Source organism: Sus scrofa, chromosome 2 (assembly GCF_054392235.1).
Source record: "Sus scrofa isolate SSC_HxYL_T2T_F1_AM1 chromosome 2, Sscrofa_HxYL_maternal_Yorkshire_Landrace_v2.0, whole genome shotgun sequence".
Classification (NCBI taxonomy): Eukaryota; Metazoa; Chordata; class Mammalia; order Artiodactyla; family Suidae; genus Sus; species Sus scrofa.
In genome coordinates this window covers 87,710,922-87,726,297 of record NC_139384.1, presented here as the reverse complement: position 1 = coordinate 87,726,297, position 15,376 = coordinate 87,710,922, and the positions used below count along the sequence as shown (strand labels likewise).

The 15,376-nt window shown below is 53.9% G+C and overlaps 1 protein-coding gene across 4 annotated transcripts in view; it reads right to left on the bottom strand.

Annotated features, from left to right (window-relative positions):
* Nucleotides 1–6,011, bottom strand: part of SBNO2 (strawberry notch homolog 2) — a 49,508-nt gene extending 43,497 nt beyond the window's left edge. For 2 of the 4 annotated variants that reach the window (XM_085013411.1, XM_085013415.1), the window contains exon 1: nucleotides 5,868–6,011. The gene's annotated coding sequence lies outside the window, so the exon portion shown is untranslated. Of the gene's footprint in view, nucleotides 1–1,785; nucleotides 1,902–5,867 lie in introns of those variants that run through there. The other 2 variants (XM_085013410.1, XM_085013414.1) reach the window with 1 other exon arrangement.
* Nucleotides 6,012–15,376: the final 9,365 nt, after the last annotated feature.

The window sequence follows — 15,376 nt, the reverse complement described above, 5'->3', positions numbered from 1 at the left end:
AAGGTATGGCTGAGCTTGCAGGAGCTTCTCCAGGCTGCCCAAGGACCTCAGGTCTCGGCCTCAAGGAAATGGGTGCTTGGCTATTTCTCTCCTCACAAGTCTCACTGACAGCATAGCTGCCCCCTCCAGTGGGACAAGCAGGCCCCAGGGCAGGGAACATGAAATGCAGGGTCAGGTCCAGCCCAGAGCAAGGGCAGGGCCTCACATCTACTGACTGAGGCCAACCTTGGACTTCTCTGGAGTCTCACATCTGACAGATGGCTTTTCTTCGCTCCCAGGCCTGCAGCCCCCAAGGCCCAGCCCCATTTTCCTTGAACCTTTCCTACAGGAACAGACCTACTATGTTGGGCTCCAGGTTGGATTACCAGGTCTGGCAGTAGGTAAGAAGGTTCTCCACTAAAGCCAGGCCAACACCAGCCCCCAGCCACAACGTGGAACACTCACCACCACCACCCAAAATGCCAGCAAGCTTTATCCCAGGCCACTTCCAGGCCTGTTCTATGTGCAAACTCCAATACCAGCCCCCTCACTGCAACGTGGAATGCTCACCCCCCCCCCCAATGCCATCAAGCTTCATCCCAGGCTGCTTCCAGGCCTGTACTGGGTGCAAACAGCACCAAAGCTGGCCAGGCCAGGCAGTGGATGGGCAGAAAGGACTTTAAGGGCAGGCAGGACCAAGGCACATTCTGGGAAGCAGAAGTGGGAGGCAGACACACTTCACACACTCAGTTCTTTTTTCCTTTTCAGAACATTAGTACACTGAGTGGTACTAGGATACACTGCTGCCTGGCTGTCCACACCTCTGCTCCCCAGACTGGGTCAGTCCCTGCCAGGGCTCAGGGTGCACCTGGCTACCTGGCCTCACCTTCGCAGTCCACCCACACAGGCTGCTCCTCCACCCACTACAGCTCTCTGCCTATCTAAGGTGGGGGCAACCTCTGCCCACCACCTCCCCCAGCCTGTCCTCTGGGCATTTCCAGTGCCAGTTCCAGGAGACCCTCCCACCCCAACATGCTCAGTCAGGTCAGCTAATACCTAAAAGGCCCCCAATCCCAAAGCCACAGGATCCCTCCTGTGGAAACACCAGGAACAGGAGCCGGAGGGCAGAGAAGCCAGGTCAGGAGGGGTCCTGGGAGAGGGGACACTGAGAAGGAAGGGCAGAAATCCAGCAGCAGCAGGTCAGAGATCACCCAGAAAGAGAGGAGCTAAGGTCAGTGGAGGTTGAGAGTCACAAGAGAGGGGTCAGTGAATGACGGAGGAGCAGTCAGGAGGGGGTCACGAAATGCTGGAGAGTCACAAGGAAGTGCGGGGTCAAGGGTCACCAAAGAAGTAAAGTCCGGGGATCACCAAGAAGCGTGGGATAGGGGGTCGCCAAGAAGGGAAGGGTCAGGGAATCACCGAGGAGGGCGAGGAGAAAAGGTTGGGGTGCCGCCGTAGGTCAGGGTTCACGCGAAAGCGTATCGGGCAGGAGCTACAGCAGCGCAGGGTCGGGGGTCGCCGAGGAGGGCGGGGTTAGAGTTCAGAGGCGAAGGACCCGGACCCAGGGTCACGGCTAAGGGTGGGGTCGGAGGTCTTCGCGGAGGGCGGGGTCAGGGGGTGGCGGAGGAGGGCAGAGACCCGCCGCCGCCTCCCCCTGCCCGCGGCCCCGGAGCGCCGGAACCCCGGAACCCCCGGCCCCGGACGCGGGCGGCCGCCAGGAGCCAGGGCCCACGCGGGTCGGGGAGCGTGGCTCGGCAGGGCGGGGGCGGCGCGGGCGGGCTGGGGGTGGGACCGGGCGCGCCTCACCTCGGACTCGGGTCCGGCAGGGCGCGGAGCCCGCGGCGCCTCCGTTTCTCTGAGCTTCGCCGCGACCGCGCTCACTTCCGGGTTTCGAGCGCCATCTTGGGGGCCCCGCGCACTTCCGGTCATGCCGCGGGGCGGGGTCTCTGGTAGGCGGGTTGTGGGCGGGGTCTGGCGGGGCTGTCCCTCCAACCGTGGCCACTGAGCCCCCTTGAGGCCGACCCTTCTGCCGCGGCTCAGACTCCGCGAACGCTGGGTCCTGTACAAACCAACTCCTGTTGCTACCCTGGATTGTGGTTTACCCTTATGAGCCTCAGTTCTCTCCTCTGCAGCATGAGGGTAGGATGGAACCATTCCCACCTGCAAGCCTTTCTTTGCCCGACTGTGCCCTCCCCTGGTGCACTTTGACCCAGACCTTTCAGCCACTGGGGTTCTTGTATCCCGAAGATCTTGGCTGTGAAGCTCCTCGTCAGGGACATGCTGGCAACCATGTGAAAGAGTCAGGGTCCCCTAGATGCTCCCTCCCTTTACTGACTTCCCACCAATAGTTATTTGTTCATTAATCTGTTTCCACCCTGGAATAGGAGTTCTGGGACGCCCAGCCCCCAACACAGAGCCTGGTACCTGGAATCTGGTAAGCCCCAGGGGCCACCCAGAGAAAACACAGGGTCCTTCCAGGTAGGGCCATGGGGATATGGGTGGCTCCCCTGCTGGCTCTCTCCCCATTAGGGTTTCCAGGGGCCTGATGCAAATGATGCCGGGATTTGCCTCACTGCCAGGAAGAGGGTGGGACTTAGCCCTGGCACAGACAAGCTGTGTTCCTGTGACTTGAGCCCACTGGACCCATCAAGGGATAGGTCTGGCTGTTCAAGCAGAGCTAGTGCAGGAGACACTACCCCCTCCCCAGCAGAGTGTTCAGCAATGAAGTAACTGCCATCATGTCCCTGGACCCACCTCACCACCAGCCAAAGGCCTCCTATACCCAGTCCAACCCCTTGGCTATAGAGATCACCTCTCCACTTCCTTGTCTATCAGTGAACTTTTACGGATGCTGCTATGTCCATAGCCTTGAGCTGAACATATCTGGGGCTCCAGAAAGAACTTGGTTCTCATCCTTGCCTTCAGGAAACCCCCAGCTAGGGGAAACAGGCAGGACCAGACACTCCCATCTCCAAGATCAGGCCTAGGGCCCAGGGAGGGATAAAATCTCTTCCTAGGGCATCATGGAGAGTAAGGGTAGGGGGGTATTGAAGCTGGGGCTTTGAAGTTCAAGTATGAGTTTGCCAGACCGGGGCAGGGGGAACACCTTAGGAAGGGCAAATTAAAAGCTGTTCAGGGAGTTCCTGTTGTGACACAGTGGAAATGAATCTGACTAGTATCTGTGAGGATGCAGGTTCGACCCCTGGCCTCACTCAGTGGGTTAAGGATCTGGTGTTGCCATGAGCTGTGGTGTAGGTCACAGAGGCAGCTCAGATCCTACGATGCTGTGGCTGTGGTGTAGGCTGGCAGCTACAGCTCTGGTTCAATCCCTAGCCTGGGAACCTCCATATGCTGTAGGTGTGGCCCTAAAAAGAAAAAAAAAAAAAAAGCGTGGTCTGGTAAAGGAGATGAGTATGTTTAAACCTGTTTGCCCTAAAAATTCAGGCCAAGGGCCCCCCACATCCAAACCCATAAGCACAAGGAAGCTGATGGGGAAACCGAGACCCAGAGAGAAGTAATTTATCCAGAGTGAGCTTCACTTTGGCATGCATAGTTTTCAGCAATCAGGTTGTAGCTTTGACTTTGAAATTTTTTGTTTTTGTTTTTTTTAATCTTTTTAGGGCTGTACCCGCGGCATATGGAGGTTTCCAGGCTAGGGGTTGAATCGAAGCTGCAGCCACAGCATTCCAGGATCTGAGCCACAGCTGTGACCTACATCACAGCTCACGGCAACACCAGATCCTTAACTCACTGAGTGAGGCCACGGATCGAGCTCGGGTCCTCATGGATACTGGTCGGGTTCGTTTACCGCTGAGCCACGATGGGAACTCCTGGAACTATTTTTTATAGCTAATGAGAAACTTTAATTTGAGCAATAGACACTTCAGATTCGAAAGGGTGAATAAGCTGACTTGGGGAAATAGAGTCCGGTGGCATTTTCCCATTTCGTCTCACACAGGACCAGCCACACAATTCGCAGGGCCAGTGAAAAATGAAATTGTAGGGCCCTTGTTCAAAAAGTATTAAGAACTCCAAGGCAGGAACCGCAGGGGATTAAGATGAGCACAGCCCCCCCGAACGCCAGGCCTGGGCGAGATCCCCAAGTCACATGCCCAGGAAGATGACCCTGCTCCCACCGTGGTCCTGTGAGGATGGGACTCATGTTACCTGCATTTTGCTGGTGGAGAAACCGAGGCACAGAACTGTTCCTCAGCCGGCCCAGGTCAGAGAGCAAACAGCGGGGAGGCGTGGATTCGACCTCCACCACGTCCACCTCAGGAAACCACGAGATCTCTACGGGTAACTCTGCTTGAAATGGCGGCAGTTTGCCCAGGCCAGGGTGGGTCCAGCCATCTCAGCATGGAAGAATTGCCAAGGCTGGGGATGTCTAGGGAATTAGTCAGATGTGGGGATTTCCAGGGAATTGCAAGAGATAGCCTGAGAGAGCAGAAGGGATGTAGCTCTGGAGCTCAAGGCCTGGCCTTGGGTGCTGTGTGACTCCTGGAAAGTGACTTAGCCTGTCTGTGCTTCAGCCTCCCCACCCACGTTAATAATAGTAGCCACCTACTAGGTAGTTCTGTAAACAGTGCCTAGTATTTAGCCATTGTGAATATTTCCAGGTGAACATCTGAAACATGGGGTTACCTAAGTGAACATTCAGTGGTCAGAAGTGCCTAAGGCTCCTCCTGGTCTGGTGAAGACAGGGCTCACAGAAGTCCAGGGCCCTATCAGAAGAAGCTGTTTGGAGCCTCCTCTTCACACCCTCCCTCTGCCCTCATCCCATACAAGGACACCCCCCAAGTGTCCCCCAGGCACTGTTACCAGGCTGGAGGAAGTAGGGTCACAGACAAAATTCAGTTACATTTGAATTTCAAATACACGAAGAATAACTGTTTAGTGCAAGCATAACCCGTACAATGTTTGAGATATACCAAAGAAGCAGCCTCCTGATATCTGAAATTCACATCTAACTGGGATGGGAGTCCTGTGGTTTTCTTGGTGAAATGAAGCAACCCGACGTTGGGCGACCCCAGATAGAAATAGGGCCCCAGAGCTGAGCCAGGAGAAGGCTGGGCGAGGGGCCCACTCGCTCCGAGCCTCAGTGTTCCTGCCCGCTAAACCGGAGTGATGCTGGGACCTAACACACAGGCGAGCCCACGGTGCGGGTCATTATTTGCAACAGCGGAAAACTTGAGATGGACGAAGGTCAGGTCCCTGGGGCCCTCCCTGGGAGATGATGAGATTCTTGGGCTAACCCTCAGTGGGGAGCCCCCCCTCCCCGCCCCCACGCCCAGCCTCAGTTTCCCTCCTGGGAGGGAGTCGGGCTAGGCCCGCCCAGGGAGGAGGAGCTCGTGGTGACCGAGCAGGTGGGGCGGGGCAGGTGGGCCCAGCCTGGCCCAGTTGGCTGGGGGCAGGGACTAGCCACTTCCTGTTTCTCCACATTCTGGAAAGCCCCGGCGTTCCCAGTTGAGGAGCGCCTCCTCCCTCCCGAGCGGGCGGGCGCCACTGGGCCGGGGTCCCTCACCACTTCTCCTTTCCACACCCACTTCCCCCCTGCCCCCCTCCCGCGCCGGCTCAGTTCCCGCCTCCTCCCCCCGTCCCCCTCCCCCCTTCTTTTCCCATCCTTGCTCCGGCCCCCCGCTTTTCTCTCCTTCCCAAGCCTCAGTCAGGCCTTCGCCGAGGCGCGGTAGAGGAAACTGAGGCAGAAGCAGCCCAGGTCCCACATGCCATGTCTGTGCCCCCACCCCCCCACCCCGCGCTTCTCTCTTCATCGTCCATCTTTCCTGCTCCTTCTTTCTGTCGCTGTCCCCAGGTCCCTTGCTCTGTCCCATCCTCTAGTCCCTGTTCCCACCAGTGGCAACGCCACCCAGTCCAGCCTCTACACCCACCTGTGCCCTGGCCCACCTGCCGCTTGCGCCGAGATGTCCTCAGGCGGCGCTGGCTGGCTGGTTCCAGGGCCCTACGGCTCCCTCCTGCCCGGCCTGAGCCCAGAGCAGGATGGTGCCAGGCCCTGCCAGGGCTGCCTCTGAGCCAGGGTGACTTCAGGGAGCAGCAAACTTGTCCAACGGGTTTGAGATCCGCCCCAGACAGGCTTCCCGCCTCTGCACTGAAGCTAGGACACCAGAGCTGGAGGGGTTAAATGTCACACCCTAACTAAGCACCCCCCCAGCCCAGGCTGGTTTGAGGCTGGGTCCTAACATTGGGGAACATGTGGGAGGGGAAGAAACATCAGCAATCCACCCATCAAGCCCAGAGGAGAAGAACTGTCAGGGAGAGGGTCCAGCACATGCAAAGGCCCAGAAGAGCCCTGGGGATGAGGTGGGGAGGGGAGGTAGAGGCTGCAAGCACAATGAAGCTGGGATGGGGAGGGTGGGATGGGGGGCCCACAAAACTAGGGCGAGGCCTTTATCTGGGGGGCACTAGGGAGCTGTTGAAGGTTATGGAGCAATGGAGTGCTAGTCAGGGTGCAGCTGGAGGTCACTCAATCTGCCACTAGACAGAGTGAGGCCAAGAGACCACATCTCCGAAACTCATTTGGTAGCAAGATAGCCTGGAGGAGGCTGAGCTGCTGGCCCAAAGCTAAAGGAGCCAAACTTAGAATTTCTTTCCGGAGTTCCCTTCATGCTTCAGTGGTTAACGAAGAACCTGACTAGGATTCATGAGGTTACGGGTTCAATCCCTGGCCTCGCTCGGTGGGTTAAAGATCCGGCGTTGCCGTGAGCTGTGGTGTAGGTCACAGATTTGGCTCAGGTCCCGTGTTGCTGTGGCTGTGGTATAGGCCGGTGGCTACAGCTTCAATTCGACCCCTAGCCTGGGAACCTCCATATGCCATGGGTACAGTGCTAAAAAGCAAAAAAAAAAAAAAAAAAAAAAAAAAATTTCTTTCCATCGAAGGCCAATAGGGAGACAGGTGGTTTGAACTGGAGAGAAGAGGTGTGGGAGGGGTAAGGACCATCAGGATGTCCCCCTCCGCAGCCCCTGACCCCACCTTGGAGGGGACTCAAACTGGCTTTGTCCCCAAGGCAATGGGGAGCTAGGGAGGATTTAGAGCACCAGCGGAGACGCAGCTAGGGCAAGGGTGAGCATCGAAGGGGGAGAGGGCACAGGGAGGGGTCCAGGTAAACTGGAGAGGGAGAGGAGACTGACTGAAGGTTTGGGGCCACACATCCATCCACTAAATATCTGTCATCCCTGGGCCAGGCCCCAGGGACACAGCAGAGATCAGAGCCACGCCGTTATGCTCCTGGGCCACAAGGAACCAGGACACCCCTGCAGTGCCAGACTGCTGTGCTTCCTTCCCACATCGCTGCCACACAAGTGCCAGCAGTTGACAAAGCCTTGCCTTCTCCTGCCTTTCCTTCCAGTTATAGACCTGGGAGGTCTATAGACCTGGCCAGCCCTGAGCACTGATGTCACCTGTGCTAGGACTTCCTGAACCTTCACCTTGGATCTGCCCAGACCCAAGGGGAATTTCCAAGCCAAATGGAGCTGAGCTGACTCATGGCCAGGCCAGGCCCTGGTGGTCCTGAGGGTCATGGGGGGCATTTGGAGAACTTGGCTGGAACTCACCACCCTCCATCCTCCAGGCTTAGGAATAAGCCAGACTCCCCAGCCTTGGGTCCTGAGTGCCCATCAGAATCTGCAGGGCAAGGGCAGGAATTCGGGCTCTAACTGATGAGAATTAGGGTCAGGGATAAGGGCTGGTCTGGATGTTTTTCCTCTCCTGCCGGTCATCTCATGTCCCAGGGATGCAAGAATGACCAGCAGAGGAGTTTCCTTGTGGCCTAGCAGTTAAGGATCCAGCATTGTCACTGCTGTGGCTCAAAATGGCAAAAGTTCAATCCCTGCTCTGGGAATTTCTGTATGCCGTGGGTACGGCCAAAAACAAAAGAATGGCCAGAAGAGTAGAATGGAGCTCCAGCAGCAGGGCATGAGGTTAATATTTCCCGGGTTCAAATCTCAGCTTGGCCTGTGGCTGTGTGATCACAGGCAAGTTACTTAACCTTTATGTGCCTCTATTTCCCCATCTATAAAATGGGGGAGGAGTTCCCTTCATGGCTCAGTGGTTAACAAATCCGACCAGGAACCAAGAGGTTGCAGTTTTGATCCCTGGCCTTGCTTAGTGGGTTAAGGATCTGGCATTTCCATGAACTGTGATGTAGGCTCAGATCCCATGTTGCTGTGGCTGTGGCGTAGGCCAGAGGCTACAGCTCCGATTAGACCTGTAGCCTGGGAACCTCCATATGCTGCAGGTGCAGCCCTAAAAAGATAAATAAATAAATAATAAAAAAAATAAAGTAAAATGGGAGAAATCTGAGTTCCTGTTGTGCCTCAGGGGATTAATAACGTGACTTATAACCACGAGGATGCAGGTTCAATCCTTGGCCTTGCTAAGTGGGTTAAGGATGCAGCATTGCTGTGAGCTGTGGCATGGGTTGTAGATGTGCTCGGATCTGGTGTTGCTGTAGCTGTGGCTTAGCCTTGTAGCTGCAGCTGCAATTTGACCCCTAGCCTGAGAGCTTCCACATGCCACAGGTGGGCTATAAAAAGAAAACAAAGTGGGGGAGGGAATCAGAGTACCTCCCTTGATGAATTTTTCCGAGAATTTGGCAAAAGCCAGTATAAGCTTAGAGATTTTATAGTAACAATGTTTACAAAAGCCAAAATCAGGAGTTCCTGTCATGGCTCAGCAGTAACAAATCTGACTGGTATCCATGAGGATAGAATTTCAATCCCTGGCCTCACTCAGTGGGTTAAGGATCTGACATTGCAAGGACCTGAGGTGTAGGTTGCAGCCGAGGCTCAGGTCTGGTGTTGCTGATGCTGTGGTGTAGATCGGTGGCTACAGCTCCGATTCGACCCCTAGCCTGGGAACCTCCGTATGCTGCAGATGTGGCCCTAAAAAGACCCCAAAAAAAAATCATTATAGCAGGATTCATAATAGCCAAGAAGTGGAAACAATCACACTATAGTTTAGCTGATGAATGGATACACACACTATGTCCTCCACACAGAGAAGCAGCACTCAGCCTGAAAAGGAGAAAAGCAGCGACACTCGCTACCACGTGGATGGACCTGGAGACCACGATGCTCGGTGAGAGAAGCAGACACAGAAGGACACACAGTGTGGGATTCCATGGGTGGGAAACGTCCAGAAGAGTCACATCCTCAGAGACAGAGGATGGGTCCTGGTTGTCAGGGGCTGGGGGGAGGGTAGAGGTGACAGCTGTTGGGGACAAGATGTTTTATGGGGTGATGACAGTGTTTTGAAACTAGAAGTGGGGGCAATTGTAGCGCAAGGTGAGTGTGCCAACTGCCATTGGACTATACACTCTATTATTTATTTATTTATTTATTTATTTATTTTGCTTTTTAGGGCCACATCCGCGGCATGTGGAGATTCGCAGGCTAGGGGTTGAATTGGAGCCGCAGCTGCTGGCCTACACCACAGCCACAACAACACAGGATCCAAGCCTCGTCTGCAACCTATACCACAGCTCATGGCAACACCAGATCCTTAACCCATTGAGCCATGTGAGGGATCGAATCTGTGTCCTCATGGATGCTAGTCAGATTCATTAACCACTGAGCCACGACGGAAACTCCAAGGACTGTATACTTTAGAATGGTTCATTCTATCGTGTATGAATTTCACCAAAATAAAACAGAAGAAAACAGCCATCATCCCTGGCAGTCAAAGGGGTGATAGATGTCACTGCCAGGCCATCATCAAATTCTGAACTAAAGTTGCAAACATGTTTGAGAAGTTCCATGGCCACTGCTGATGATCATTGCTTTGGACAGCAGGGACACTTGATGTGACTGGATAAGAAGGCTGCTCACTGGGAGTTCTCTGGTGGCTCAGTGGATTGAGAATATGATGCTGTCACTGCTGTGGTGCAGGTTCCATCCTTGACCCAGGCACTGCCACATGTCGTGTGTGTGTGTGTGTGTGGCCATGAAAAAAAAAAGAAGTCTTTTTATCCCTGTGGTCTTCCTCCCCAAGCCCATCACCTTGGTCTAAACCTGAGAAAAACGCCTGACAAACCCAATCAAGGGACAGTCTATGAAATACCTACCCTAGCCCCCTCAAAGCCATCCAGTCATCGAAAATAAAGAAAGTCTGAGAAACTGTCATGGCTCAGAGGGGCCCAAGGAGATGTGACAAAGACATGTCATGTGCGATCCTGATGGAGTCTTGGGGCAGAAAAGGGACATTAGGGAAAAATGAAAGAAATTTGGGGGGAAAAAATGAGGCTTTTGGTTGGTAGTAATATATCAATGACACCACACTAATGTCAGATGTTATCAGCAAGACAAAGGGGGTCCCAGGACGCAAGAACTCTGTGCATCACCTTTGCAACTTTTCTGTAAATCTAAAGTTAAGCTGGAGTTTCCTAGTGGCCTAGCAGTTAAGGATTCGGTGTTGTTAGTGTGGTGGCTCTGGTTTGAACTCTGGCCAGGGAACTTCTGCACGCCATGGTGGTCGGGGGGGAGGGGGGAGCCAAAAGTAAGTAAAATGTAATAATAAAATGCCAAATTTTAAAAAATTAATAATAGGAAAATAAAACTAAGCCTAGTGAAAAGTAAACAAAGGGTAAGGCTTAACTGTACTTTCCCACTCTGATCCATGGGAAGAAGCCCACCCAGGCGGACCACCTTCAGCTCCAAAATCCCCTGCATGAATCTTGCCTCCCAGATTGGTTAGAATCTTTTGGTTGCAAGTGACAGAAACTGCAACTGAAACTGGTGTTTTTTTTTTTTTTTTCTTTTAAATGGGAAATTTTTGTTCATGGAAGTGAAAGGTCCAGGGATAGATTTAACTCAGAGGTCTCCCCCTCAGCATGGTTGACATTTGGGACCAGATGGTTCTATGTGTTAACCAGCTATCCTGGGCACTGTGAGGTGTTGAGCAGCATCCCTACCTTCCACCCACTCGATGCCAGGAGCCCCCTCCCCAGGTCCTGACAACTGAAGATATCCCCAGATGTTGCGCAGTGTCCTCCGGGGGCAAGACTGCCCAGATCCAGCTAGTTTCAGGCTCACCTGGATCCAGGACCTTCCAACAGTGTCACAAAAATTGTCCACCTCTCCATCTCTCAACTCAGCTATCCTCTTTCTTGGCTTTTTCTTTTCTTTCTTTCTTTTTTTTCTTTTTTTGGCTTTTTGCCATTTCTTGGGCTGCTCCTGCAGCATATGGAGGTTTCCAGGCTAGGGGTTGAATCAGAGCTGTAGCCACCAGCCTACGCCAGAGCCACAGCAACGCACGAGGGATCCGAGCCGCATCTGCAACCTACACCACAGCTCACGGCAACGCCAGATCCTCAACCTACTGAGCAAGGCCAGGGATCAAACCCGCAACCTCATGGTTCCTCGTCAGATTCGTTAATCATTGTGCCACGATGGGAACTCCTTTTTTGGCTTTTTCTTGAAGAGTTTTCCCTTTTATGGGCACGAAGATGGTGCTTGCAGCCCCAGACCAAATCAGATCCCCTTATCAGCTTAACAGCCCCAGCAGAACATCAGTACCTCTTCCCCAAGAGACATAGCAAAAGTCCCAGTGGAGCTTCCAATTGGCTCAACTTCAGTCACATGTCCTTGTTGAACCAATCTCTGTGGTCAGGTAATGGAAAGCCCTGATTGCCCAACCTGGGATCACACCATTGTATGGAGTCAGCCAGTGGGGTGAGAATACCATAATGTCAGCCAGTGGGGTGAATGGAGTCAGCCAATAGGGTGACTCTCTGAACTGGATTGGAAGCAGTAGAGCCCCCATTTGGGTGAGGCTATCTAGAAGGACAGCATCAATAAATGAATGTGTACTGTAGCGATTTCTCAGTAGATACATGCTGGATGTAAAATGATGAATGGTGGAATGAATGGTAAGCCTGGGGTGGTCCCCATATATGGTCTGTATTAGTTAGCTACTGCTGCATAACAAATTTCCCAGGGCCGGCAGAACTGAGTCCTGTGCTCAGGATGCATCATGGTGTTGGCCAGGGCTGGGGGCTCTCCAGGGAGAGGACTACTTTCCAACCCCCTCACCTTGTTGCAGGATTTATTTCCTTGCTGTTATAAGACCGAGAGTCCTGGAGCTCCCTCTGTGGCACAACGGAATCTACAGCATCTTGGGAGTGCTGGGACACGGGTTTGATCCCTGGCCCTGTGCAGTGGGTTAAGGATCCATTGCTGCCGTATTCACAGGGCTTACCTTGCGGCCACAGCTCGGATCTGATCCCTGGCCCCTGGGGGCTCCATATGCCCTGGTACAGCCAAAAAAAAAAAAAAAAGACCAAGGGTCATAGTTCTTGCTGGCTGCTAGCTGGAGGCTGCCCTGGGCCACACATGGGCTTCTCCAACTCAGCTGCTTCCTTCAAACCCACAGGGGGAAGTAGGTCTTATTGTAAATGATGTCACCTGATCACAGAGGGACATCCCATCACCTGGGCAGCTGTCTGTTAGTCCCTCCCCTCTCAAGAGGAGTGGATGACACCCAGGTGTGACCAGCAGGAGGTGGGATCACAGGCCTTGGGGTCTGTCCTTCACACAGCCTGCAGCCTCCAGAGAGGAAGCACCGCTGTTTTGCACCTCAGCGCTTGAGTGCAATAGAGTATGGCTGCATCCAATTCTGGAAACACTAGCCCATGGACCCTGCCCAGCTGTGTAGGATCTGCATCAAGCCAACAGTGATGTTTACAGAGGAAGACTTGTTTTTCCTTTTTTGGCTGCTCTGCTGTGGCATATGGAGTTCCTGGGCCAGGGATCAGATTCCAGATGCAGCTGCAGCAACGCCGGATCCTTGAACCCACTGTGCTGGGCTGGGGACCAAACCTGCATCCTGGGGCTGCAGAGACGCCGCCAATCCCATTGTGCCAAAGCAGCAACTCTAGAAGAAGACTTATTTTGTGAAATTTGCATATTCATGTCCACGAGTAAAATTTTGCTGGCATGGCTGCTTTTGTGACACCACAGCCAGAGCTGAGCAGGTGCAAGTGTCCATCCAGCCACAGAGCTGAAAAGGTTTCTTCTATGGCCTTTGGCAGGAGAGGCTGATTGACTGAGCCCTGCTTTCCTTCACCCCACGGTGGGCAAGGAGGCAGGGACCCCTCCACCCAGGAGTCTCCTCTGTCTTGTGGGAGCTGGTGAGAGAGAGGAGGAACCTCAGCCTCCAGGCCAGCAAGGGAACTTCAGACCACCATGTGCCAGCTCTGAGGGTCACTGTCACCCTTCAGGTAGCCTGGGGCTGGGGGCATCCCCAGGCAGGCACGGCTTAGCCAGGAGGCTTAGGAGAGTGCTTCTGAGGAGGTGACCTGAAGCTGACACCTGAATGGGTGAGGAGGGACTCAGCTGGACACTGGGAGGCAGACCCTGGGGGAGACAGAAGCTGCTCTGGTGACACAAGGTGAAAGGACGATGGGCCAGAGCAAAATGACCACTGGCCAAGTCCACATGCTCCAGACCCCCATAGACAATTAGGTCACTGCATCCTGGCACACTGGTGGGCATCCCCCACGCACCCCCAATCTGGCCTTCCCCCAGCCTCAGTTTCTCCAGTGATAGAGTGGGGGTTCTGCCCCATGATGTCCCAGAATTTCAGGTCTGTGCGGGCCTGGCTGTGTCAGCCTGGCCACCACAGCTCTTGGGCTCCCAAGGTCCAGCTACGCAATGGGCTTATGGTCCTTGGGGGGGCTGCAGCCCCATCTTCCCCCTCCCATGTGTCCCATTCTGGTAAGTGCTGCCCCGAGCCCCACACCCATTCAGACCAAGGGAGACTGGCTCCAGGCTGAGAGTGTCAGGGAAAGGAGGGCCTGCAGATGGGCCAGCTCCCCAGCGCCCCCCCTTCCTGCCAGGATGCCTGCTGCCCCTGGGCTGACCTGCTGTCCTGCCCCTCCCCGAGTGCTTTCCTGGCCACTAGGGTCTCTGAGTTGGAGCCAGTGGCCCTTGTCACAGGTGGGCCCGCTGAGGCCAAAGGTAGGTCTCGGACCCCAGAGCTGGGGCTGGGATCCAGGGTCCTGAGAGAGCCGGAGTGGACGTGGATGCCACTGGGTAGGCTTTCTCCCCTTGCATCACCCCCACTCACCCACGCGTCCATTCTCTCCCTCATTTATTCACTCAATAGGTTCTGGTGCCCACCGTGTTCTGGCAGACCTGGCCCTGGCAACCCAGTTCAAGCTATTGACCCATGTGTGTGCCGATGGATGAATGGATAAACAAGATGTGGCTGACCCTGCTCACGTCTTTTGTTGTTGTTGTTTTATTGGAGTATAGTTTTACTGAAGTATAGTTGGTTGCTGCTCATGTCTTAGTAGCATCACTTTCTGTTTCTCTCTCTCTCTCTCATTTTTTTCCCCCTGTGGTTTGGTGGGGTTTTTTGTTCTTTGTTTTATTTTTTTTTATTTTTTTTGCATGAAACCCAGTTGTTTTTCCTGTTAAGTTTCCCACAGTCTAGAACTTGCTGATGTGTTTCCCTGTGATGGTTACAGTTTTTTCGAATAGGTAGCTCGTTCTCTTGTTTCAAAACTTCAGAGTCAAAAGTACACCCAGAGGGCAGCCACTGTGGGAGTGTCTGGCAGCTCGTCAACAAGCTAAACAGAATTGCCGCCTGATCCAGCAGCTCTGCTCCCAGATGTGAACTCCAAGCCCTGGAGGCAGAGACCCAAACAGGTACCTACCTGCGCATGAACATTCATAGCAGTGGGGTCACAACAACCAAAGGTGGAAGCAGCCCAGTTGACCATGGACAGGTGATGGGTAAACACGATGTGGTCCATGCGCACACTGGAATATTGTTCAGCCTTAAAAAGGCAGGAGATTCTCACACCTGTTCCAACATAGGTGAACCTTGAGGACGTGATGCTCAGTGAGAGAAGCCAGACACAGAAGGACAAAGACTGTCTGATGCCACTCCCAGGAGGTCCCTAGAGGAGTCAGATCCACAGAGACAGGAAGGAGATGGTGGGATCAGGGGCTGGGGGAGGGGAGGGGGAGTTAGTGTTTCATGGGGACACAGTTTCAGTTTGGGAAGATGGGAAGGTCCTGGAGAGAATTGTGGGGATCATCACACAACAATGTCAATGTGCTTCATGCCACTGAGATGTGCACTTAAAAATGGTGACGTTGGAGAGTTCCCATTGGGGCTCAGCAGTAACAAATACACCTAACATCCATGAGGACGCGGGTTCAATCCCTGGCCTGGCTCAGTGGGTTCAGGATCCGGCATTGCCGTGAGCTATGGTGTAGGTCGCAGACGCGGTTCAGATCTGGCATTTCTGTGGCTGTGGTGTAGGCTGGCACCTGCAGCTCCGATTTGAACCCTAGCCTGGAAACTTCCACATGCCTCAGGTGCAGCCCTAAAAAGACAGAAAAAACAAAAATGGTGAAGATGGTAAAGTTTCTG